This window comes from Scyliorhinus torazame, chromosome 3 (assembly GCF_047496885.1).
Source record: "Scyliorhinus torazame isolate Kashiwa2021f chromosome 3, sScyTor2.1, whole genome shotgun sequence".
Taxonomy (NCBI): Eukaryota; Metazoa; Chordata; class Chondrichthyes; order Carcharhiniformes; family Scyliorhinidae; genus Scyliorhinus; species Scyliorhinus torazame.
Genome location: NC_092709.1, coordinates 37,717,990 through 37,743,569, shown reverse-complemented (window position 1 = coordinate 37,743,569; position 25,580 = coordinate 37,717,990).

Here is a 25,580-nt window from a genome sequence, read left to right as displayed (position 1 = left end):
TATCTCTGTCCTGTCTCTTGCAATTCTTCCCAATCAGGGCCGTCTTCCTGGTCTAAAAACTTTCCCCAAAGGTTTCTTGAAATCCCTTTTGGACAGAAAGCAGTGCTTTCAAGTCTGCAATCTGCTTTCGGCACTTTGCATGGTCCATACTCCCTGAACATATCTCTGTCCTGTCTCTTGCAATTCTTCCCAATCAGGGCCGTCTTCCTGGTCTAAACTTTCCCCAAAGGTTTCTTGAAATCCCTTTTGGACAGAAAGCAGTGCTTTCAAGTCAGCAATCTGCTTTCGGCACTTTGCATGGTCCAAAGTACTCTGCCTTTGTTCCGTGGTTGTGGCGTGGAGCGCTCTCAAGGCTGCCTTGAGATCACTGCGTTGTTTCTGGAGCGTCTCTAACTGGTTTTCTGTTTCTTTCTTTACCAGGACTGCACGCTGCAGGTCCTGATAAGCCTTTTCATATTGTGACTGGAAACTACTCAAGTGCGCCAGACAAGATTGGTGACCCCGTTCGGCGCCAGCCACCTCTTCGTCCTTTGCTGCTAATTTCCCTTTTAACTCCAGGTTCTCTTTCTCAACTTCGCATTCATCGATTTAACACGTCCATGTATGCCTTCTATTTCTTTGCGGAGCGTCCTGACGACCTCCTCGGTGCCTCGCAATTGTGCCAGACAGGGCACAATTGCCATCGGCTTGCGCGCTTTTGCTAAACTCTTTTTGTGGATCTCACTCAGGTTCTCCCACCAAGTATACCCTATACTTCCAGGACCTGAGTCGTCGTTATTGCAGAAATCCTTCCACATGGGCCATCCTTTGCCCTGCAGAATTTTGCGGATTTCCACTTCCCAAACGGGACACTGTCCCGCTCCTACGCTGCTGACTGGTGCGACAGCAAAATCTTTGGGGTTCATGAGGCGCTGCATCGCTTGCATTGCCTGATTGGCTCTCTCTTATCTGCTCGTTACATTTGAATTTGGAACAGGGGGCTAAGGTGGTGTGGTAGATGCGGGTACAGCTTGCGCTAATTTCCAAAATACCAACTGCCGATAGATTTTTTTGTTGCGTCAAAACTATCAGTTTTGCCTTATAACCCTGTTAGTTACGCATGCATATACACACTTCCGAATTGTGAATTATTAACCAGAACCGCTTGAACACATGTGGGTTTTTGTTTTGTTTCCGATTGGATTCTAATTCAAATGTTGGGGTTCTCCAGGAGTGGTTTTCCACTTCTAAGTCGGGTCCCGTCAGGATGTTGCCAATTATGTTGCTCTTTTTAGCCTTAGTCTATTGGCTCTGATTACGTCACCTTTGCTCACGAGTCGCCAGGTATCTTTATGATACCGCCACGTGGTTCAAGTTCAGGTTATGATTAATAATACAGCACACCGCTTAGTAAGGATTAAAACAACGGTCATTTATTATATACAACAAGCAATATTAATACCCTAATACTACTTTCTATATAATAAACCTATCACTACTGGCCAATACTTAACTTAGGAAGAGCCCACCAGGTCAGGGAAACGAATGGCTTGTCCAATCAGATCTGGCCCGCGGGATTCAAAAGGCTGCTACAGGTCGGTGGCTAGGTGTCTCTGCCGGATAGCGATCGCTGGATTCAAACTTACTGTTGCCGGTAGCTGTTCTTGCGAAGGTCTCGAGCAGGTGAAGAGGAGAGAGAGTGAGATCTGAACTTGGCCCCTCACTTTTATAGGGCCCAGGGGCTTCCCGCCTCCCGGGGCGGTCCTTGACCCTGAGTCCCAAGTGATTGGATTTGTCCCCAATCCCTGGGGTCGATGTGTCCAATGGTGAGGCGATTCCTCGATCGGGGGGTGGTCGTTCACCTGTCTTTGTTTCGGCCACTGCAGGCGCCGACAGGTCTGGCCTGGTATTCAATTGCTAATATGTTGCAATTGTTCCTGGGGATAGCCGATTTAACTGCAGATGCCTGGATAGATGGGCTGCAAACAGTCCTGAATGCAACTGCAAATACCTGGGTTGATGGGCTGTTGATAGCCCTGAGTATCGATCTGGGCTAATTTCCCCAGAGCCGAATATGCAATACTGTCTGCAGCTGCCTGCTTGTGTCTTGTTAGCTGCTTTTCCCAGCAGTCTTTCGGGTTAGCCATTTCAAACTGGGTTTTGGTCAGATTTATCGGAACGCAGCCATTTTACGTGGCTACACCTCCCACAGTCCAAAGATGTGCAGGTAAGGTGGACTGGCCATGCTAAATTGCCTTTAGGTTATGTGGGGTTACTGGTTTACGGGGATAGGGTGGATATGTGAGCTTCAGTGGGGTGTTCTTTCCAAGAGCCGGTGCAGACTCAATGGGCCGAATGGCCTCCTTCTGCACTGTAGATTCTATAAATTCTACAAAACCCATGCAAACATGGGAAGAAACTGCAAATTCCACACAGACGGTCACCCAAGGCTGGAATTGAACCCAGGTGCCTGACGCTGTGAGGAAGCAGTGCTAACCACTCTGCCACCGTGCTGCCCATCTGCCACGGTGCCACCCTTCATCCTGAAGGTCTTCTACAGTATTTCTCACATATACTTCTCATTTACTGTCAGATTATCCATTGACAATACAGACTAATCCCCACCAACTTCAGTTGGCAATGAAGACTGCAGAAAAGAGAACTCCATGGGGGCAGTGAGTTTGGGGAATGCTGCTACTTGTGGGAAGAAAGAAGGGAAAAGTCCAAATTCGAAATGATCTGACTGATGCACCAGCATTGAATTAAATATCAGCTTTCACTCTTAGTTTTTCTTATACCAGTAGGAACTTTAAAAATATGTGGTAAACCACATGATTGTATTGTCTGGACTGGACTGTATCATACATGCCTGGGCTTGTCCAGGTTGGCTCCGCCTGTAGCTCCTCCCCTCGGGGCTTCTGTATAAAAGTGACAAGTCTCCGCCTCCGGCCCCAGTTCGGGCCCAGAGACTGGAAGCTTGCTGTTTAGTGTATTAAAGCCTCAGTTAACTTTATTAACTCGTCGTGTATTATTGATGGTGTATCAATTTAATACACTAAATTTCTAAGATGGACGCTTCACTCAAGATGAACTCCTCACTCAAGCCTGATCGCCTGGAACTGGACCCACAAGCAGCTGACGCTACAGAGACTTTTGAACACTGGCTAAGCTTCTTCGAGGCCTACCTTACGTCCTTCAACGAGAACTTCACGGACCTCTAGAAGAAGCAGGTCCTCCACCCACGGGTGAGCCCACGAGTCTTTAATCTCATCAGGAACGTCCCATCGTACGCGGAGGCGATAACGCTGCTCAAAGGACACTATGTGAAATCCGTCAACCAGGCATATGCTAGGCACCTCCTCGCCACGAGACGCCAACGCCCTGGGGAATCACTCGCGGAATTCCTACGCGCCTTGCGCATCCTCTGTCGAAATGGAGACTGCCGGGCGATATCGGCTACCTAGCACACGGAGCTGCTGATCAGGGATGCCTATGTCGTGGGCATGCACTCGAACTATATCCACCAGCGTTTATTAGAAGGGGGGACACTCGACCTCCCAGAGACAGTCCAGCTCTCCAACTCACTGGAGGTGGCCTCCCAGAACCTGGGGGCCTACACCTCTGACCGCGCAGCACCCTCGTGGGCCTTATGGGCGCAGCCATCAGCCGATCAGGGCGCAACGCAGGCCTGCGCCACGCACCGGCCCACCAACGCTGCCCAGCACTGAACCCAACTTGTAACAGTTGTGGGAAAAAGGGCGACTTCGCAAAAGCCTGCCTGGCCTGACCCCCCCTAGATCTTCTAGGCCCAGCAGCGCTGCCTGCTGCCTGTCGGGGCCACCCTCAGCTGCTGCGCCACCCGCCATGTGCGACTCGTGGGCGCCGCCATCTTTAATCTCAGCCGACACGAGCGACCCACGGGGGCCGCCATCTTGGACGCCATCTTGCACCTCGCCCGCCACGTGCGACCCATGGGGGCCGCCATATTGGACGCCATCTTGCACCTTGCCCGTCACGTGCGACTTATGGGAGCCACCAGTGCGCTTGACCGTACGCTGACCGGCCCGCCAACCGTCTTCCGACACTCGCCTCCATCACACTGGACTAGTCCCGGCTGCACTACCTCGCGAAGTCCACGATGGCCATCCGGATCAACGGGCACAAGACGGCCTGCCTTTTTGACTCTGGAAGCACAGGCAGCTTCATACACCCGGATACGGTAGGGAGCTGCTCCCTCCCCAGCCTACCCGCGACCCAGAAAATTTCCCTGGCTTCCGGATCCCACGCTGTGGAAATCCGGGGGTACTGCGTCGCAACCCTCACTGTGCAGGGCGTAGAGTACACCAACTTTTGGCTCTATGTCCTCCCCCACCTCTGCGCTGCCCGATTACTGTGGCTCGACTTCCAATGCCACCTCTAGAGTCTTACCGTGAAGTTCAACGGACACCTGCACCCACCTCACCGTCTGTAGCCTCGCGACCCTGAAGGTCGCCCCACGCTCCCTCTTCGCAAACCTCACCCCGAACTGTAAGCCCGATGCTACCAGAAGCAGACGCTAAAGTGCCTAGGACAGGGCCTTCATCCGGTCGGAAGTCCAGCGACTCCTTTATGGGCAGCACGGTAGCACAACTAGCTAGCACTGTGGCTTCAGAGCGCCAGGGTCCCAGGTTCTGTTCCCTGCTGGGTCACTGTCTGTGCGGAATCTGCACGTTCTCCCCGTTTCTGCGTAGGTTTCCCCCGGGTGCTCCGGTTTCCTCCCACAGTCCAAAGAAGTGCAGGTTAGGTGGATTGGCCAGGCTAAATTGCCCTGCGTGTCCAAAAAGATTAGAAGGGGTTATTGGGTTAAGGGGATAGGGTGAAAGGGAGGGCTTAAATGGGTCGGTGCAGACTCGATGGGCTGAATGGCCTCCTTCTGCATTTTATGTTCTATGTTCCTGCGAGAGGGGATTATTGAGGCTAGTAACAGCCCCTGGAGAGCCCAAGTGGTGGTCGTCAAGACTAGGAAGAAGCACCGGATGGTCATCGATTACAGTCAGACCATCAACCGGTACACGCATCTCGATGCGTACCCCCTCCCCCGTATATCTGACATGGTCAATCAGATTGCGCAGTATCGCGTCTTCTCTACAATCGACTTGAAGTCGGCATACCACCAGCTCCCCATCTGCCCGGAGGACCACCAATATACTGCCTTTGAGGCAGATGGCCGCCTCTATCACTTCCTCAGGGTTCCCTTTGGCGTCCCTAACAGGGTTTTGGTCTTCAAAAGGGAAATGGACCGAATGGTTAACCAGTACGGGCTGCGGGCCACGTTCCCATACCTGGATAACGTCACCATCTGCAGCCGTGACCAGCAGGACCATAACGAGAACCTCCGGCGCTTCTTCCACACTGTGAAACTCCTGAACCTCACCTATAATAGAGAAAAATGCGTCTTTCGCACGACGCGCCTGGCCATCCCTGGTTACGTCGTGGAACACGGGAGTCCTAGGGCTCGACCCCAACCGCATGCCCCAAGGCCCTGAAGACGTGCCTGGGGTTCTTCTCCTATTATGCCCAGTGGGTCCCCAACTATGCGGACAAGGCCTGCCCACTGATCAAATCTACCACTTTTCCCCTGACGGCTGAGGCCCGACTGGCCTTCAACCACATTAAAGCAGACATCGCCAAAGCCGCGATGCACGCTGTGGATGAGTCCATCCCGTTTCAAGTGGAAAGCGATGCGTCGGACTTTGCTCTGGCCTCCACGCTCAACCAGGCGGGCAGGCCCGTGGCTTTCTTCTCCCGTACCCTCCATGCCTCCGAAATTCGACACTCCTCTGTCGAAAAGGAGGCCCAGGCTATCGTAGAAGCTGTGAGACATTGGAGGCATTACCTGGCCGACAAGCCACTCACTCTCCTCACTGACCAACGGTCGGTTGCCTTCATGTTCAATAACGCACAGCGGGGCAAGGTTAAGAATGACAAGATTCTGAGGTGGAGGATCGAGCTCTCCACCTACAATTACGGTATCTTGTATTGTCCTGGGAAGCTCAATGAGCCCCTAGATGCCCTCTCCCGCAGTACATGAGCCAGCGCACAAGTAAACCGACTCCGGGCCCTCCACAATGACCTCTGTCACCCGCTTTTTCCATTTCATCAAGGCTCGCAAACCTGCCTTACTCCATCGAGGAGGTCAGGTCCGTGACCAGGGACTGTCAGGTCTGCGCGGAGTGCAAACCACACTTCTATCGGCCAGATAGAGCATAGCTGGTAAAGGCCTCCCGCCCCTTCGAGCGCCTCAGCATGGACTTCAAAGGGCCCCTCCCCTCCAAGTAACGTGTACTTCCTCAACATCGTTGGTGAATACTCCAGATTCCTCTTCGCCATCCCCTGCTCTGACATGACCTCTGCCTCCGTCATCAAGGCCCTGCTCAGCCTTTTCACCCTGTTCGGGTTCCCCGCCTATATCCACAGCGATCGGGGTTCCTCCTTCATGAGCGACGAGTTGCATCAGTTCCTGCTCAGCAAGGGCATCGCCTCCAGCAGGACGACCAGCTACAACCTCTGGAGAAATGGACAGGTGGAGAGGAAGAACGCGACGGTCTGGAAGGCCGTCCTTCTGGCCCTACGAAAGAATCTCCAATCCTCCCGCTGGCAGGAGGTCCTCCCCGATGCGCTCCATTCCATCTGGTCGCTCCTATGTACAGCTAATAACGAGACACCTCATGAACGTCTGTTTGCCTTCCCCAGGAAGTCCACCTCTGGGGTCGCGCTCCCATCCTGGCTGACAGTCCCAGGGCCCGTCCTTCTCCGGCAGCATGCGAGGAGCCATAAAACCGACCCGCTCGTCGAGAAGGTCCAGCTGCTCCATGCAAACCCCCAATACACCTATGTGGCACACCAGGACGGGCGGCAGGACACAGTTTCCCTTCGGGATTTGGCTCCTGCAGGCTCCCCGGAGACCATCACCATCACCACCACCCCCCCACTCTACACCATATCCCACCACCCCTGCCCACCTCGTTCGCGAACTGATATCCGCAGGCCCACCGGCGACAAATACCACCAGCTCCATCCCTACACCGTGCCCTCCTTCGCCGACTCAACATCTGGGCGAAGAAGCTGATGACAACACGCTCCTGGACGCGCAGGCCTCGACGCCGGTGCCAACACCACAGCCGGGACTGAGTCGATCATGACAGAAGGTCAAGGCCCCTGACAAACTGGACCTTTATGACCATTTCACCCCTGTCGGACTTTTTTTAAACAGGGGGTGAATGTGGTAAACCACGTGATTGTATTGTCTGGACTGTACTGTATCGTACATGCCTGGGCTTGTCCAGGTTGGCTCCGCCTGTGGCTCCTCCCCTCAGGGCTTCTGTATAAAAGTGGCAAGTCTCCGCCTCCGGCCCCAGTTCGGGTCCAGAGGTTGGAGTCTTGCTGTTTAGTGTATTAAAGCCTCAGTTAACTTTATCAACTCGTCATGTATTATTGATGGTGTATCAATATACTTCTCATCTGAAGTGGCTGAAAGTGTTCTGGTCATTTTACTAACCCCAGTCTACCCCAAACATTGTGGGCGAGATTCTCCGATATTGAAGCCAGGTGTTCGCGCCGTCGTGAAATCCGTCGCGTTTTACGACGCCGCGAACAGGGCCCGGGCACGACCTATTCTGGCCCCCACAGGGGGCCAGCATGGCGCTGGAGCAGTTCACGCCGCTCCAGCCTCCTTATGCGGCGCCGTAGTTGGGGCAGCTCAATCCTGCGCATGCGCAGTTGGGCTGCGCCATCCTGCGCATGCGCGGGGAACTTCTTACGCGCGCTGACCCCGGCCCAGGGGCCGGCCACGCAAGGAAGATGGTCCGGGGGCGGGGGGGGGGGGGGTGAAGGAGCCCCCCATGTCCACCCACAGGCAGCCCCCCCAGCATTCCAGTAGAGTTCCCGCCGGCAGCGACCAGAGGTGAATGGCGCCAGCGGGAATGTCATTCATTTCGCCGACCGCTCGGCCCATCCGGGCTGGAGAATCGCCGCTCGCCGTTTGCGGCGATTCTCCGAGCGGCCCGGCGCGGTTCTCGCGCCGCTGGTTTCCGTGAGTTGGGAGAAACGCGTGCGGGGGTCGGGGCGGCGTGGCGCGACTCACGCGGTGCCCCGGCAATTCTCCCACCCGGCGTGGGGGGGAGAATATCGCCCAACAAATAATTATATGGAGAATTACATAGCCTTGAAAGCACATTCTGCCTAAATGGTCCGTGCTGGAGTCTGTACGCCACATAAGCCTCCTCCCACTCTAATTATCTTTGCCTACCCTCTCCCCCACCTGTATCCCCTTTGTCGTTCTCCTGTATGCATCAAGCCTCCCTGTCAATGGATCACTGCTTTTGTGTTTCAAACACTCCATTTACCCATTTAAAAGGATGACATAAGATTGCATTTCTGGAGATGAAAATTATTTTTAGTAGAGGCTCACTTGAAAAAAATGAACAAAGATTGCACTTAACTGGTAGAAACAAGAGGATAACATTTATGAGGTACGTGCAGAAGCAGCATTAAATACCAAAAGCACATAACATTTAAACTGGCTCCAAATTAACTCATTGCAGTAAATTTACTGTTTTCCCAATAGAAAGGGCAAATTATGAATTGTTTCAAGCCTAAAAGATTGCTGCCTCATAATAAAACAAAATGGCCTGACCTTACAAATGCCCAATGATCTGATCTCATTGAGCAGAAAGACCGGCTAGTTTTCACTGGGTGATTGAATTTGCTTTCCAATATGCCCACTTAGTGCAAATAACCCCATTAGCATGCCTGAATTTTAAATTCTCTCAGAGTCGGACACCGCTGTAGTCAGATTGGCCCTGCTTTAGATTTTTATTGCAGCCTTGTACTTGACAGAGCTGCTTAATGTTTTATGGAATCACATTAACTATACCACCCTTTCTTTATTTACACATCAAACCTATTCCCCAAACGCTATAGCGTTTTATTACAAAGGTCAGAAGCAGAGCGCAAAGCAATCAATTGGAGCCCGCTAAGTGAATGTAGGTCTCAGGCACATGCAAAAGCAATGGATGACATAAGGCACTCACCCTTTGACTGAGAAGGAAGAGTGTGAGCAGGCCTTGTGAAAAGCTCAGGATTTGAACACATCCCCACCAGCTATATTCTGTCATTCCTTCTGGCCATAGGGCAAACATAAAGGACTCCTATCTGAAGCAGATGGCAGCTCATTTTACGGAAATGGGAGAGGGAAGGGCAAGAGGATCTTTTGTGGTCCATGAGTCATCTTAATACTGAGTTCCCATGTAAACCAAGCCAAGGAGGAGGTTTTTGGCGGGTTGGCAGACAGAAGGGTCACTGAAATATAGGTCCAAATAACTCAAAGCCGAGTGTTCCCGGCCTGTAAAGATCTTTCTTGTTTCTTCCTGGAACTGTCATTATTTGTTTATTTATTGCCCTGAGCTGCGTGCGATGGCATTGACGGGTTTTCCAGCCAGGGATTCTCCGAGATGATGCACTGGTTGAAAACTGGAAAGCGTGAGAACGGTGACAGGCACTTCCCAGGAAGCACCCCATGCTCTCCCTCTAAAACCAGCATCCTTGCACCTGCAGCCATAGTTAGTATTGCTCACACCAGCTCATATTGTGGTGAGACCTCTTCTCAAAGAAAGCTGCAACAACAGATGCTTGGCGGCATTTCTAGGATGCCTGACCAGCCATTCTGCTGGAAGGCTCTTCAGAAGCACTCACACCACAGTATGCCATGCACTGCATAATAAGACATGACGCAAGAAATACACGTTGTCCACTTGACAACACCTGTCAAGGTGACAACTAGTTTTGTGGGCCTTGGCAATCCGACTTGACTCTAAACCAAGGAGAACATGGTCTAAATCAGCAGATGAGATTTTGGACGCGTGTAGCGGCAGTAACCATCCACTGTGGCCTGGAATTTGGCTACCCCATCTTGCAAATCACAGGGCAAATGCTTACCCAAACCGAGGTGCTCTGGAATATCATTTCATGTAGCATTAGCCCAACTTCTGTGGTCATAAAACAAAGTGGTCAGGTACTGGTTTGCTTCACCATTTGTCTGCGCCTCGGTGACGTTTGCAGTTTATCTTGGCCTGCCGCATCTTAATGATATCACTTATCTCAAGGCTGTGGAGACGCTTCCTCAATATTTGTTCTCCTTCTTGTGACACTCTTGTTTAATTGTTCCAATTCCTTTAATTTTGACTGACACATAACTGTTCTGTTCTAATGAAGGGTTGATCTGAGGTTGTAACCATTATTGTGACTAATTATGCAAATACCCTCAGACGAGACAATTGAGTGCTGATCGTATTGTTCCCAGACTGGATTGGGCAGGATCCAATTTAAATGCTATAATATCATTAAAGTTAAGAATGACATTACAAACAACTTGAAATCATTGGGTCAGTTTTAATCCCGAGGAAGAAACCAAGCTACATGGCTTGGGTGAGAAACATGCTGAAAAGGGGGGAAAAAAAGATCTGTACACTAGGGATAAAACTCTGCAGCACTGGGGGAACCCTGATGCCTGTGTTTTCCAAACAAACCTCCTCTCCCCTGGTAACACAGCGTGCTTCCATCGGCATCAGGGCCCAGAACTCTCATCTCTACTTGCTGGGACTGTCTGGAGTCCAACTTAGAGGGGCTGAGCCCAGGGCTAAATCCGCTGAATAGGACTGTAGTTAATTGATAACCTTGGAATGAAGAATCATAATTATGAATATAATATTGATATGATGCTAATGAAAATGAATTGGTAAACCAGATGTCTGCAGGAGCTTTCCTGAGCACAGACATGCAGTGTTTAGGGTTATCAGGTCAACTCAAGCTAATCATACACAACCAGGAAACAATTAAGCCAGCAATGTAAAGCTATTCCAATACTTCCACAAGCCATTTAATTTATTTCAATAAATTTAAGTAACATGTCAACTAATTGTTCCACTGTTTTTTCACAAAATGACTTGAATAATTTGAAACAAAATGTTCTCATAATTACTTTAAAATGATAGATTCCTCTTTGACATTTTATTGCTGTTACAGTAATTTGCTTAATACTGCTTTCTCTCCCTACTTCCATTAACCTTATCTTCTGAAATGATAAGTTATTTAAAATGACAAATCAACCATGTTGTATCCTAAAAGTAGCAAGAAATGCATTTTTCCCAAATGAATTTTGCATGATTATCAATTACCTCTTCCATAATTAAAATATTAAAAACAGATAACCATGGCAACATGACAGTACTGCACCGTGTAAACTCTTGAACCTTGGGAGCGAAATACAATAGAGTGCTGCGTTATTGATATAGCTTAATAATGATATAAAAGTGAAGTACTAACCCTTTCATGATACCATAATAATAATGACAACAGGGCAGTACTGCAGTAACTATTGAATAGGTAATAGAGACCACATCACTTTGAGTGCTTATTGTGAACAACCAGTTTTACCGGTCAAATGTTGTTAACCATTTTCAGTCAAATACAAAGACACGACTTAAAACATACTGAACATGATGGCTACTTTGTGCAGTGACTTCTTTATGGTGGCATTCAATCATAATAAACTGACAGAAAGTTAGAACTATCAAGACAGAGCATCGTCTCACGTTATATGTATTAGCTGATTCAAGCTGTCTAAAATCAGTTGTCCCCACCCAATGTTAACACACACAGGACTTAGTGACTCGGGGAAACTTTAACCAGCTGTTACCTTTAATGTAACATCAGGTTACCCTCTACTGCAATGCCTTCGCTCATTTAGATGGATTTACCATCCATTCGGTATGGTGGGAAAATCTTGCTCGAGTGAATGTGCTTGCTGCATGTGGCGGGGACAGTGCAAAAACTGCCTGGGCAACATTCATGTGGAGACAGAGACGATTTTAGTGTTTCAGCGGATTGAAAACTGAGCAAATGGACAACTCAAATCATCAAGTACCTGTGCGAGTGATGTCAGGAGACAATGATTATTTTAATTTGCTCAATTGAGCAGGGACAATTATATTGTCCCAAAACTGGCAGGGTACTGAGTTACATATATTCATGTCAGCTCGTAAAGGCGCTATTGGTGTTGGACTCCAAACCAAACATGGTGGCCTGAAGAGGAAGTTGGTGAGTTTCCTGCCTGGCTAACTCAATGAGAAAGGGAATCTGGAGCAGAAAAAAACCAAGAAAGGTACCTTTTAAAAAATCATTTTGTAAGTTTCCTTGTGAGCTGAACAGGCGAAAGGAGAAATCTTAGTCTCCCCTTCCAAAGACCCACAATTCCCTTCCAGATTGCAGGACCTGGATCAACTGGAGCTATTGTTAAGTTCAGTTGGAGGGACTAGCAAGGAGACCATTTGAAAAATCAATCCTCTACTTGATGAGGCATGGAGAAGTGTTTTGAGCAGCGGAGGTTAGTGAAGAACATCATGAAGTTGGAAAATTCTGGAGGTAGAAGGGAATGGCTTTGGTGATGGAGTGAGTTATTATAGATTTTGCCAGTCAACTTAGGGTCATACAAGGTGCCAAGGTGGTGGAGATGTCAATCTGAGAAATAAGTTGTGGAGAAAGAGGGAGTTAATGCCTAAGGCCTAAAGTCTCTGGCACAAAGTGAACATTTTGTTATCATTGATCTGCAGAAATATCTGGCTCATCCAAGATTTCAGACTGAACAGACAACTAGGGAAACATGGTATAAAACATAGAACATAGAATGATACAGCGCAGTACAGGCCCTTCGGCCCACGATGTTGCACCAAAACAAAAGCCATCTAACCTACACTATGCCATTATCATCCATATGTTTATCCAATAAACTTTTAAATGCCCTCAATGTTGGCAAGTTCACTACTGTAGCAGGTAGGGCATTCCACGGCCTCACTACTCTTTGCATAAAGAGTATGTAATAATCATGGAATCAAGACAGAGATTGAGAGGGAAACCAGATGGTATCGCACAAATGAAAACAAACTTATTGGGCGAGATTTTCTGTCCCTTCCCATCAGCGGGGTTTTCCATCCCGCCGAAGGTGACATCCCCACAGCAGGATGGGTGAGCCATGCAAAACGGCATCGATATCGGGGTAACCGGAAGACCCCACTGGTGACCAATGGCGAACCACCTCTGCCGCCAAAAGAAATGCTGCGAGGGACTGAAAAATCCCATCCACTGCTTGCTGATTATTCACCAAGTGACAGTGTGTGGCTGAGAAATAGGATGGAGGCAAGGATCCAGCCTTGCAACACAGAAGACTTGGCAATGTGGCCATCTGGAAGAGAAGTCATTTAAGCGTTGAAAAATAGGTATTGGGGTGGTTGGAAAAGGAACCAGGAGAAGGTGGTCACATGGAGGTGAGCCACAAGGGAAAAGAGTCGAGGTCAAAAGATGATTGCCCCCGTTGAAGCTGTTGGAAAAGGTTAGGAGAAATTGAGTGCAGTAACTTTGATGGAGGTGATCTGAATGCTGTAGTCCAGATGGAAACCACAATGGATGGACTGAAATGGCGTAGAGGTAGATCATTAGCCATGGACTATTTAAGTGATGGGGTGGATGCAATGGGCCGAGTGGTCTTTTCCTTCTCTTATGCTCCTATTTTCCTATGAGGATGAAGAAATAGCTTAAGAGAATGGATGGCTAGGATGGTGGGGAGGGGTTGGTTTATGTGGTTGTGCCTAAGGGCAGGCCTTTACAAAGGAACATTACAAAATCAGTCTGAATAGGGAATATTACCAATTTGATAAGATGGCTAGGAAACAAGGCATTAAGAAAGAGATGATACCGAGTGTTGGCTGTTGAACAGTGTGAGGCTGGAATGGGAGTTGGATCTATGAAGGTGGCGATGGGTCTCAGAGTAAAAATTGATGGAGTTCAAGGGTGGAGGCTGGTGTGTAGGGGGTGGAAATATATAATTGTGGTACGGGTTAACTGTTACAACTTGATAATTATGCCGGATTCTAGATAATTTTGAACTCACCAGTAAAACAAGAATATACAGAAGAACCTGAAATGGATAATACTACACTACCACTACCCTCGCAAGGTCTTTATGGTAGCCACTGCATCGCATAATAATTCAACAAGCATAGGAATATTTCTGGTGCCAGCTTTTAAGCACTCTTGCCTTGTGGTGATTTTTTTCAAGTAGGTGGTTTCTCGGGAGAGGGGTAATTTTCCACCTGGCAACATTTAAGGTTCTTCAAACAGTTATCTGTTAATTCAACTTAATTGCCACTCATGCAGATGTATGATGCTCTCCAATTACCACTCAGCTCTAATAACCATAGTTTAGTGCCTTAATAAGTTGAAAAGGAAGCTCTTGACATATACGAGACACCAGGTGGATAGTAAATTTTGATGCAGTACACATGCACCTGCATTCGTGGAACTGCTAGGCCTCTCGCGACACATAATAAATAGATGGTTCTGTTCTTGGTAAATTTGGTCCTAAAAGTACAATCCAGTTGCAGGTAGTTAGTGATGTTTGACAAGACAGGATTAGGGCCTTCTAAATAATAGTCAAATATGAGAAGCTAGTCTAGTTAGCTGCCTTTTTTGAAAGCGTTTATTCATCATGTATAATTCCGCTTCAAATTTGTGTGTGGAGCTGATCTTCAATGAGTCTATCATTAGATTACACCAATAAAAATTAGAGAAAACTAAATTAGAGGTCTGTAATTTGTCGTTGAGGTAATGTCCTTTTAATTTTCTATATTCTGGAATGTGGCCCTGGAGAAACACAGCCTTCGAAACGTGTTTCATCTGTCTATGATGTGCTGTGAATCGATTATTAGTGAGAACCATTCAAAGTTGCTTTTGTGCTAAATAACCTGGAGTAAATTTTATCGGTACACCAGAGTATAATCAGTATACCACAGTCTATCATCTGGAATCAATAGCGACCTTAAACACTGGTGTGGCCTACTAAAATGGTGTCTGGCAAGGGATGCTGGGAAAAGTGGCCTACATCGAGGACAAGCAGGCTGCAGCTCAGAATAAACATCAAAAGCTGCAGCCCAGACTTTGCAAATAACACCGGAAAAAGGCCATCTCCAGGCCATCCCAGGACAATAGGATTCACAGGTAAATTGCATCGAAGTAACAGACTCAATGGCGTTTGCTTTCCTTATTTGGAAAGGCCTACATGCCTTGGGCATTAACAGACATGGCCGGTAAGGGCACGCCCCACCATCAAGGTGGCGGACCTTGATTGGACTTTATCGATCAGGGTGATAGAGCCCTGATCGATTGATTGGTAGCCCACCTGAGACCGCACAAATGGGCGGGGTATCCCAGGGATAAAAGGTGCATCAGCAACCAACAACGGAGACCACTCACTGGCAGAAGAGGAAGACCAACCATGCCACCAGCAGAAGGAAGACCAGAGCCAGGAACAGACCAGACCAACAACCAACCATCGAGGACTACAAGACTGTGCATCACAGATAAAGGCCAATATCTGTCCGGTACTTGTCAGTCACTTGAAATTAAGTTAAAGTCTTGTGCGAACTTGCTTTGTCGTTAAACCTATGTTGAATGTGTGTGTGATTGATTAACTCTTAACAATTGTGTGCTAGTAAATAAATATTGCATTTTTCACACACAGACTTGTAGTCATTTATCCACCGCGTACGGGTTAAGACACACTGTGGTTGAGATACAACACTGGAAATGTTTGCTACTAAAGTATTTTCTTCAGCCTGTAAAAGTGGGGGGGATTCTCAGATCCCGCGCCAGGTCGGAGAATCGCCGGAGGGGACACGAATCACGCCACACCGCTCCAACGCCGAGCCGCCGATTCCCCGGCGACTGGAGAATCGGCGCCAATCGAGTGCCCGCCGAGTTCGGCCGGGTCCCGCCGGTGTCGTTCGCGTGTGGTCCTACCTGGTGGGTCCTTGGCGTTCTGGCTGCGGGGGCCGTCCTGGTGGGGGCGAGGGGGGAACCGACTCCACGGGGGGGGCCTCCACGATGGCCAGGCCCGCGATCGGCAGCTACCGATCGGCAGGCGGGCTCATTCCGGGGGGGGCTTATGTTCCTCTGTGCCGGTCCCCTGTAGGGCTCCGCCATGATCCGTGGGGGCCAGCACGGAGACGGCCATGGTGCACATGCGCGGACCTGCGCTGGCAGTGCTGGGGCCCATATCGGAAGCTGGAGCTGCGTGAGGCGCTCCACACCATGCTGGCCCCCTGTGGGTTGGGGGATCGCTACTCCTAGCGGCCAGATGACGCCGGCGTAAAATGCTCCGGCATTTACGACGGCTTCAACACTCTGCCGCTAAAACGGAGAATCCCGCCCAGCAAGTATGAATTGAGCATTGTTTTCTTAATTTAGAATTTTTTTCATATTGGAGGAAAACAAGCTGCATGAGTAATTTAAATCTGATTACTTTGAAGGTTTTTCCGAAATCGAGCCTTATTTTCAAAATATTTTCCAAAATACATCGGGGAAACAAAGGCTCAGTTAGCTAAAAGAGAAGAATGGACAAAGGAAGTAACTGCAGCTCAGTGAATTTAACGTCAACTGGGGGAAAATTGCTATAATTCATTGCCGAGGATGGAAAAGTATAAACCAATGAAGTAAAGGAAGAACGTGCCTTTCTATAGCACGATTCATAACCGAAAGTGCTTTGCAGCTAAAAGTACCCTTGAAGACAGTCACTGTGGTGTAGGGGAACACTGCATCCAATCTTTACACAAGATGCTCCAACCAGCAAAAGTCTACAAATGAATAAAAAATCTATTTTGGTCCTATTGTTTGGTCTGGATCCCAGAGAGAATATCCCTCCTCTTTTTAAAAAAAATGAATTCAGTACATCCATTTGAAATCAAGGAAACGGGCTTGAGTTTATCATATCTGAATGGTGGCATCTTCAACAAACAGTACAGGACCTTGTATTCCAATTAGGGAAGATAAGTGCCGGTTATGATTCATAGGCCTGTTCTTTGACAGATTCACCATGATGCTAGACATAAAGAAAGCTCTGCACAAGAGATTGCTGAATGAAATTATTGTATTGAATTTGAGGCAATCCAATGGCAGGAATAGGAAATTGGCTGGGAAGCAGGAGACAATAAAGAAGTTGGGATAACAAGGCTCAGATTGGAAGGCAGGTGCAAATTGATGTTCCACCAGGATCAGTCCGAGGCTTCCAGCTTTCTATTCGATGGATCGATAATTGGATTTGGGACTGTCGGATAATATAGCCACGTGTGCAGATGAAACTAGGTGGTTAATGTGTACTGAATTGTTCAAAGGGTTTTAAATTAGAAAAGACCATTATGAAGCAGATTTGCCAAACAACAGCAGATGTGGTTTGACATCTGGGGATCTAAGTGGCAGATAGGAAATAATTTAAATGGGAAAGCATTTGAGCAGATAAGCAAAGGTATTTGAAGATCCAGATGTATTGATCATGAAAAGGTGCAAAATGTAAATAAAAAGCTTGATGATACTTCATTAAAAGGGGTTCCAAATTTAAGGGCAAACTGTTAATTTCGCTAAACAGCAGTTTATCAATCCCATTTGTTAATATAGTTAAACAGCAGTTTATCAGTCCCACGTGTTAATATAGTAAAACAGCAGTTTATCAGTCCCACTTGTTAATATAGTAAAACAGCAGTTTATCAATCCCATTTGTTAATATAGTAAAACAGCAGTTTATCAGTCCCACTTGTTAATATAGTAAAACAGCAGTTTATCAATCCCACTTGTTAATATAGTAAAACAGCAGTTTATCAGTCCCACTTGTTAATATAGTAAAACAGCAGTTTATCAATCCCACTTGTTAATATAGTTAAACAGCAGTTTATCAGTCCCACTTGTTAATATAGTTAAACAGCAGTTTGTGCGTCTAACTTGGAATAATGTCGCAAATGGGCTGCAATGGCAAGCTTGCGACAGGCACCATAAATTTAGCCATTTTGCAGTCATACTGGCCATAAATAAGTTGCAAAGTATTTTCCTCTTTTTTAAATTGGAATATGTAACAGCAACCTGATGGCAATTTGGAAGTGGGCCTGCAATCTCAACTAACAATTTGATGAATAAGTAAACAGTGTGGCAATGCAAAGTCTTAAGTCAGCGTTGAGACCAATGGGTAGCACTCAGCACAAGTCCCACAAGGCCAATTTCTACTCAGTGGCATCAGCCAAACTGCTTTCCATTAGTCCACATTGTTAGATGTGACAAGTGTATGGAGATTCCACTATTGTCTATCTTGAGATGGACCTAAGTTTAACTTAGCAAAGTTTCAATGCAAAATCCTATCAACTCTGAACCACACCAGCACCAAACCACCAACACCATTATTTTAAATCCCAAGTGGCAATGGAACAGAAGCTGGTAAGGATTTAGGAAATGTTGGTTGCATTGTTTTCATTGGGCGAGGAGGGTGAAATTATGACCATTAGCTTCTGACTGTTTCTGGCGAGGGATGATGTTGGTGCAGTTCAAAAGAGCGAGGAAAATATGATGTGCCGTAAGTCACGGCTCAAGGAATTGGAGGCAATATATTAGTATAGATAGAGGATTGGTTAATGGATAGAGAGCAGAGAGTGAGTATAAATGAATCATTTTAAAGTTGGCAGGCAGTGAATAGTGGAGTGCAGCAAGGATCAGTACTGAGGCCTCAGCTATTTACAATTAATGACTGAGATGAAGACAGAGTAATCTAGGTTTGCTGATGATATTAAGCTAGTTGGAAAGGTAAACCATTGGGAGGACACAGTGAGACTGCAAAGAAATAGTGACAGGTAAAGTGAGTGGGCAACACGATGGCAGAGGAAGAATACCGTAGGGAAGTGTGAAATTATTTCTTCACTTTCATCATTTGAAGAGAAAAGCAGAATGCACAAGGAATTGACTCCGTCTATGAAAATTTATAAGTAAAATACAGCTTTTAAAATCCTATGAGGAACTTATACACATTAGTTTCATTCACACACACGCAAAAGCCTTGAGAACAAGGAGCCTTGTTTAAGCTGATAACGCTGCAGCTATGTTTCGGAAATAAATGTTTTTTTCATTTTCAAAATTCCAACTCAGACAAAGAGGTCCAACAATAAAACAGACAAATAATAATAGTCTTTATTAATGTTACAGTAGGCTTAAATTAACATTGTAATGAAGTTATTGTGAAAATCCCCGCGTCGCCACACTCCGGCACCTGTTCGGGTACACTGGGGGAGAATTCAGAATGTCCAATTCACCTAACAAGTACGTCTTTCAGAACTTGTGGGAGGAAACTGCCCACAAGTCCCAAAAGATTTGCTTGTTAGGTGAATTGGACATTCTGAATTCTCCCCCAGTGTACCCGAACAGGCGCCAGAGTGTGGCGACATGGGGATTTTCACAATAACTTCATTACAATGTTAATGTACTTGTGACACTAATATAGATTACTATTATTAAGACAAAGACAGCAGAAATTATGCTTTATACTTTTGATTGTAAGTGGAAAACTAGTCTGTGATTTGTTTGAATATCCTACTCTTATTTTCTAAGTGGATTTAAAGTCTACATTTACTGTATATAAATTAATTAGTTTATCTTGCATTTACACTCTGTAATCTTCAAAACACTGAATTACAAGATTTACGTATCCGAAGTTATAAATTTACTCTTTAAACCTTTGTAGACTCTAAATCTTTTTGAATTCTTCCTCATGGGATTCAAAGATTCTGAGATAGATAAACACTGCAGTGAGTTAATTTATGCTACAATGTACCTGTAAATTGTAAGTTTTTTATCGAAATATCTTTGTTTCATCGAAATACTCCTGGGAGAGAGGATACTTTAGCTTAAGCCCAAGTCCATGGCCAGCATAACTGATTTAAGCTCTTATGCTGATTTAATTTGTAAAAAATAATTAATTAATTAAGCCAGAAAGTGCCTCGGCACCCTGGCACTGCCACCTGGACACTGGCCCTGCCAAGCTGGAAGTGCCAAGATGCCCAGGTGCCAGGGGGAGTGTCAGGGTACCACCCTGCCCTCGATCACCCAGGAGCCCCTAAAGACCTGCAAGACCCCCCCCCGAGGTTCCATCAGGCCTGATCCATGTTTGTGGAAACCAATGCTGAACGGTGCCTGATCGAGGTCTCACAAGCACTGCCATTGACCCCCAGGTGCCGGGTGAAATCAGCGTCTCGGTATTTAAATGAGCCGAATGGCTCATTCAAATATGCTGATCTGGATCATGTCCAGTGAGTTTTGTGTGCAGTTTTGGTCTCCACATTTTAAGGAAGGATATGCTTGCGTTGGAGGTGGTAAAGTAAAGATTTGCTAAACTGGTCCCTGGGATAAGCGGGTTACTTTAGAATGCAATGCTGAGTACGTTGCCCTTTTATTCTCTGAGGTTCAGAAGAATGAGAGGCAATCTCATTGAAACCGACCAAATTCGGAAGGGGCTATTTCTAGGGAGGACACTGAAAGGTTGTTTCCCCTGGTCATGGAATCTAATATACAGGGAGCACAGTCTCAAGATAAGGAGCTAATCATTTAAGACTGAGATGAGGAGAAACTACTTCACCAAAAGGGTGGTGAATGTTTGGAATTCTCTCCCTTTGAGAGTTGTGGATATTCCACCGTTAAATATATAAAAGGTTTGGATAGACAGATTTTTTTATCATTCAGGGAATTAAGGAAAATGAGGAGCAGGCAGGAAAATTGAGTTATCAAGATCAATCATGATCGTATTGAATGACGGAGCAGGCTCAATGAGCTGCGTGGTCTACTCCTGTTCCCATTTCTTATGTTCTAGTATTCTTGTATGGTTTAAGTAATTTACGCCATCATTTCCTTTACCCTTTGGTGGGTTAGGTGGATTGGCCATGGTAAATTGGCCTTAGTGACCAAAAAGGTGAGGAGGGTTTATTGGGTTACGGGGATTGGGTGGAAGTGAGGGCTTAAGTGGGTCGGTGCAGACGCAATGGGCCAAGTGGCCTCCTTCTGCACTGTATGTTCTATGGTCTTTGCACCATCCAATGTTTCCCAACAATACAAATGCCAAAATGTGCAAGACTCTACTTTTGAGAGCCTGACCTTCAGAAAAATAACCTGGCTTTGGGGAAAGTCCAGCTATTTGTTTTACCAGTTTGAAGGTTGGATGTAAAGAATTAGGATTTGGATGCAATTGCTTTATATTTTCTGGAGGTTAGGACGTTAAGTGATGATTTAATTTTGGTGTTTGCTCTCATGATGGTGAATTGCGGAATATTTAAAGGCTAACCCTGTGGGGACTGAAAAGATGCACTGTTGGTTTCCAGCTGTCTCAGTTTGTAGAATTCTAGCCTTTAAGGTAGAAGATTGTGGGCGCAATCTAATGAAAAACAAGAGTCCTGTTCTGGGCAGGATTGCGGGGGTTGTGCCTGACGCTTGTAGTGGTGGGAACGACCCCGCTATCGAATGGCACTCTTTTGTTTTGCACCTTAGCGGATAACACCCCATCGAGGCTGCACTCAGTCACATTTCCTGCATTGAGGAGTCCCGGTCATGCAGGAAGGGATTCTCTATCTCTTGACCACCCGACATGACCCTTGGACCCTCCCAATAACCCAAATCACCTTTTGGGAGATCATCGAGACACCTGCACCCCACCTCATATGGGCGGGGCGCCCCCAAGCCCGAACCCCGATGGGGGCAAAATGCCACCTTGGCACTACCAGCCTGCACCCATGCAGTGTCCATCAGCCTGAGTGCCACCTGGCAACACTAGGGTGGCACCCAGCTGGCACTGCCAGGTGCCAGGTTGGCAGTGCCACAGTGCCAGGGTCATGGCAGAATGATAGGGTGAAAATTCCACGGTGGGCCCGGGAGAAGCGTAGCTGCGACTGGGAGGGAAATAACGTCCAAATTTATCAGGACATCGGAGCCGAGTTGGCAAAATGGCGGGCAGGTTTCAACAAGGCCAAAGCGGTGCTGTACCGGCGGCAGATCAGGTTTGGGGTGCTCTACACTGCGAAATTATGGGTGACGTTCGGAGGCCGGGAGTATTATTTTGAAACCCCAGAAGCGAGCAATGACTTCAGAAAGGAACATAAACTGGGGGAGAACTGAGTGGACAATGCTTGGGAACCGGGATGCTGGCACTATGTAATGGTCGGGAGCATGTTTGAAGTGGGTGTAGGGATTGGGGGATTTTCACTTTTTGTGGGGGGGTGGGTGGCGGGAGGTTTCTGTTCAATGTTGTGCTTGAAAGGAGTTGTAAGGGTGAAAGGGTTATGTGCGGATGGATGTTCCCATCCCCCCTCCTGTTTTATGGGACTGTTTGTGCTTAACATCTGTTTGTTTGCTTTTGGAGAAGGCTACCTGGAGTTCATGAGAAGTTCTTGTTTGGGTGGGGAGGGTAAGGCCAGCAGGAGGCCTTCTTCTTTGAGCTGAGGAGTGGGGTGTGGGGGGGGGGGGGGGGAAGAGGGAGGGGGTGGTCATTAGGATGTGCCTTTGGGCAGGGGCAGCCGCACTAGCAGGTTATACTGGTGAGCGGAAGTGAGGTGGTGGGGGAGAAGGCCAAGAGGGGTGGCCGGGGGGGAGAGGGGAAAGGGGAAAAGCGGGTGGGGTTTCTGCAACGCGGCAGGGGGTGAGAGATGACATGGTCAAGGGCGAAGAAAGGGGCCATCTGGGATGGGCTAGGTACAGAGTGGAATTAAGGGCAGGAGTTAAGTGGGGAAGATGACGGAGGGTAGAGGGGAGTGGAGGCGCAAGCCTCCGGTAAGGTTGGTAACGTGGAACGTCCGGGGACAGAATGGGCCGGTTAAAAGGCCGCAGGTGTTCGCGCACCTCAGGAACTTGAAAGCGGGGGTTGTCGTTTTGCAGGAGACACACCTCCGTGTGAAGGACCAGGTTAGGTTAAGGAAGGGGTGGGGTGGGTCGGGCAGGTTTTTCACTCAGGGTTTGATTTGAAATCGAGGGGTGTGGGGATTTTAATAAGCAAAAAAATGGGATTTGTGAGTGAGAAGGAGGTGAGGGATCCAGGTGGGAGATATGTGATTGTGAGTGGGGTATTGGAAGGGGCACTGGTAGTGTTGGGAAATGTGTATTCCCCAAATTGGGATGATGTGGGTTTTATGAGGGTGTTGCTGGCAGCAATCCCGGATTTGGCCACGTACCAGTTGATCTAGGGAGGAGATTTTAACTGTGTCCTGGAGCCGAGGGTGGATAGATCGAGCCCCAGGTCGATGGGTAGGGTACGAATGGCAAGGGAGCTGGGGGGGTTTATGGAGAGGATGGGTATGCTGGATCCATGGCACTTTCAGAACCCAGGGGGAAGTGAGTATTCCTTCTTTTCACATGTCTATAAGCTGTATTCGAGGATTGATTACTTTGTAGTGAGTCGGAGATTTTGGTTGGGGTGGAGGGGGCAGAGTATGCGGGGATAGTTATCTCGGACCATGCACCCCACTGGCTGGATATTCGGTTCAGTACGGGACGAGAGCAGAGACCGGGGTGGAGGTTTCACTCTGGGTTGTTGGCGGATGGAGGTTTTGTGATAAGGTACGGTAGGCGATGAGGTGTCGGCGGACATTTTTTGGGAAGCATTGAAGGCAGTGGTCTGGGGAGAAATTATCTCATTTGCGGTTCGGGCGAATAAGGAAAGGAGGGTGGAACATGACCGTCTAGTGAGCGAGATAGTGGAGGTGGACAGGGACTATTCGAGGGTGCCCACCGTGGAGGGATTGGCGAGGAGGAAAAAGTTGCAGATGCAATTTGACAGGCTGACAACGGGGAGGGCGGTAGGGCAACTGCGTAGGGCAAGAGGGGTGCAATACGAGTATGGGGAGAAGGCGAGACGCTTGCTGGCGCACCAGCTGCGGAGGCGGGCTGCATCCAGGGAGATATTGAAGATCCGGACTGGGGCTGGGGATGTGGTGTCAGAGCCAGGGAAGATAAATGAGGCACTTAGAGAGTATTACCAGGGACTTTATGAGGCAGAACCAGGAGGAGAGGAGGGGGACATGGGGCGGTTTCTGGACGAGATGGAATTTCCCCAGGTGGAGGAAGCAAAGAGGCAGGCATTGGAGGAGCCACTGGGACTGAGGGAGGTGCTGGAAAGTATCAGGGGTTTGAAGTCGGGGAAGGCCCCTGGGCCGGATGGGTAACCGGCAGAATTTTATAAGGGATTTGCGGTGGACCTGGCAACACATCTGTTGGGGGCGTTTAATGAAGCACTGGAGAAGGGGGAGTTGCTGGAGACGATGAAGCAGGCAGTAATCACACTAATCCCCAAAAAAGGGAAGGATCCGGTGGAATGTGGGTCGTATAGACCAATATCACTATTGAACACGGATGTGAAAGTATTGGTTAAGTTGTTGGTGGGAAGGATGGAGGATTGTGTCCCGCGGCTGGTTGCAGAAGATCAAACAGGCTTCAAGAAGGGCAGGCAGCTCGCGAGTAATATAAGACGGCTGTTGAATGTGGTGATGAATCCGGCGAGAGCTCTGGTACAGGAGGTGGTGGTGCCCATGGAGAAAACATTTGATCGGGTGGAGTGGCGGTACTTGTACAAAGTTTTGGGAAGGTTTGGGCTGAGATTTGTGGCATGGGTGCGGTTGCTGTATATGGCGCCAAGAGCAAGGGAGAGGACGAATGATATGAGCTCACAAAGCTTTGACTTACACAGGGTAACGAGGTAGGGGTGCCTGCTGTCGCCGCTGCTGTTTGCGCTGGCCATAGAGCCATTGGCGATGGCTCTCAGGGGGTCGGCAGAGTGGCGGAGGATTATGAGGGGACAGAGGGAGCATTGGGTGTCGCTCTATGCCGATGACCTCTTGCTGTATGTTTCGGATCCGTTGGAGAGTATGGGCCTGTTGGGAAGGTTTGGAGGGTTCTCGGGATACAAGCTGAATGTAGGGAAAAGCGAGGTATTCCCGGTGAATGAGCTGGCACAGCGGGCTAATTTAGGGGGGATGCCATTTGTGGTAACAAGGGATAGGTTTAGGTACTTGGGGATTCAGGTAGCGAGGGAATGGACGGGGCTCCATAAGTGGAACTTAACGAAGCTGGTGGAGGAGGCCAGGGAGGATCTTAAGAGGTGGGATACACTGCACCTAACGTTGTCGGGGAGGGTCCAAGTGGTGAAAGTGAATATTCTGCCGAGGTTCTTGTTTATCTTTCAGGCTGTCCCGATCTTTATACCAAAGGCCTTTTTCCGGAGAGTGGACACAATCATCTCTGACTTTGTATGGGCGGGGAAGGTGCCGAGGGTGGGGAGGACCCTGCTACAGAGGCAGAGGCATCAGGAGGATTGGCGTTGCCAAACTTGCTTCATTATTATTAGGTGGCGAATGTGGACAAGGTGCAGCGGTGATGGGAAGGAGAAGGGGTAGAGTGGGTTAGGATGGAGGAGGAATCTTGTAAGGGGTCTAGTTTGAGGACTATTGTGATGGCAGCATTGCCAATAGCGCCGAGTAGGTATTCAGGGAGCCCAGTGGTGCAGTCCATGATGAAGATATGGAATCAGCTGAGGAGGTATTTTGGGGTGGAAGGGATGTTGGTGCTAACGCCGCTGTGCGAGAATCATGGGTTTGAGCCGGCGGGGATGGATAGTGTATTCAGGAGGTGGAGGGAAGTGGGGCTGGTCAAGGTGAGGGATTTGTATTTGGATG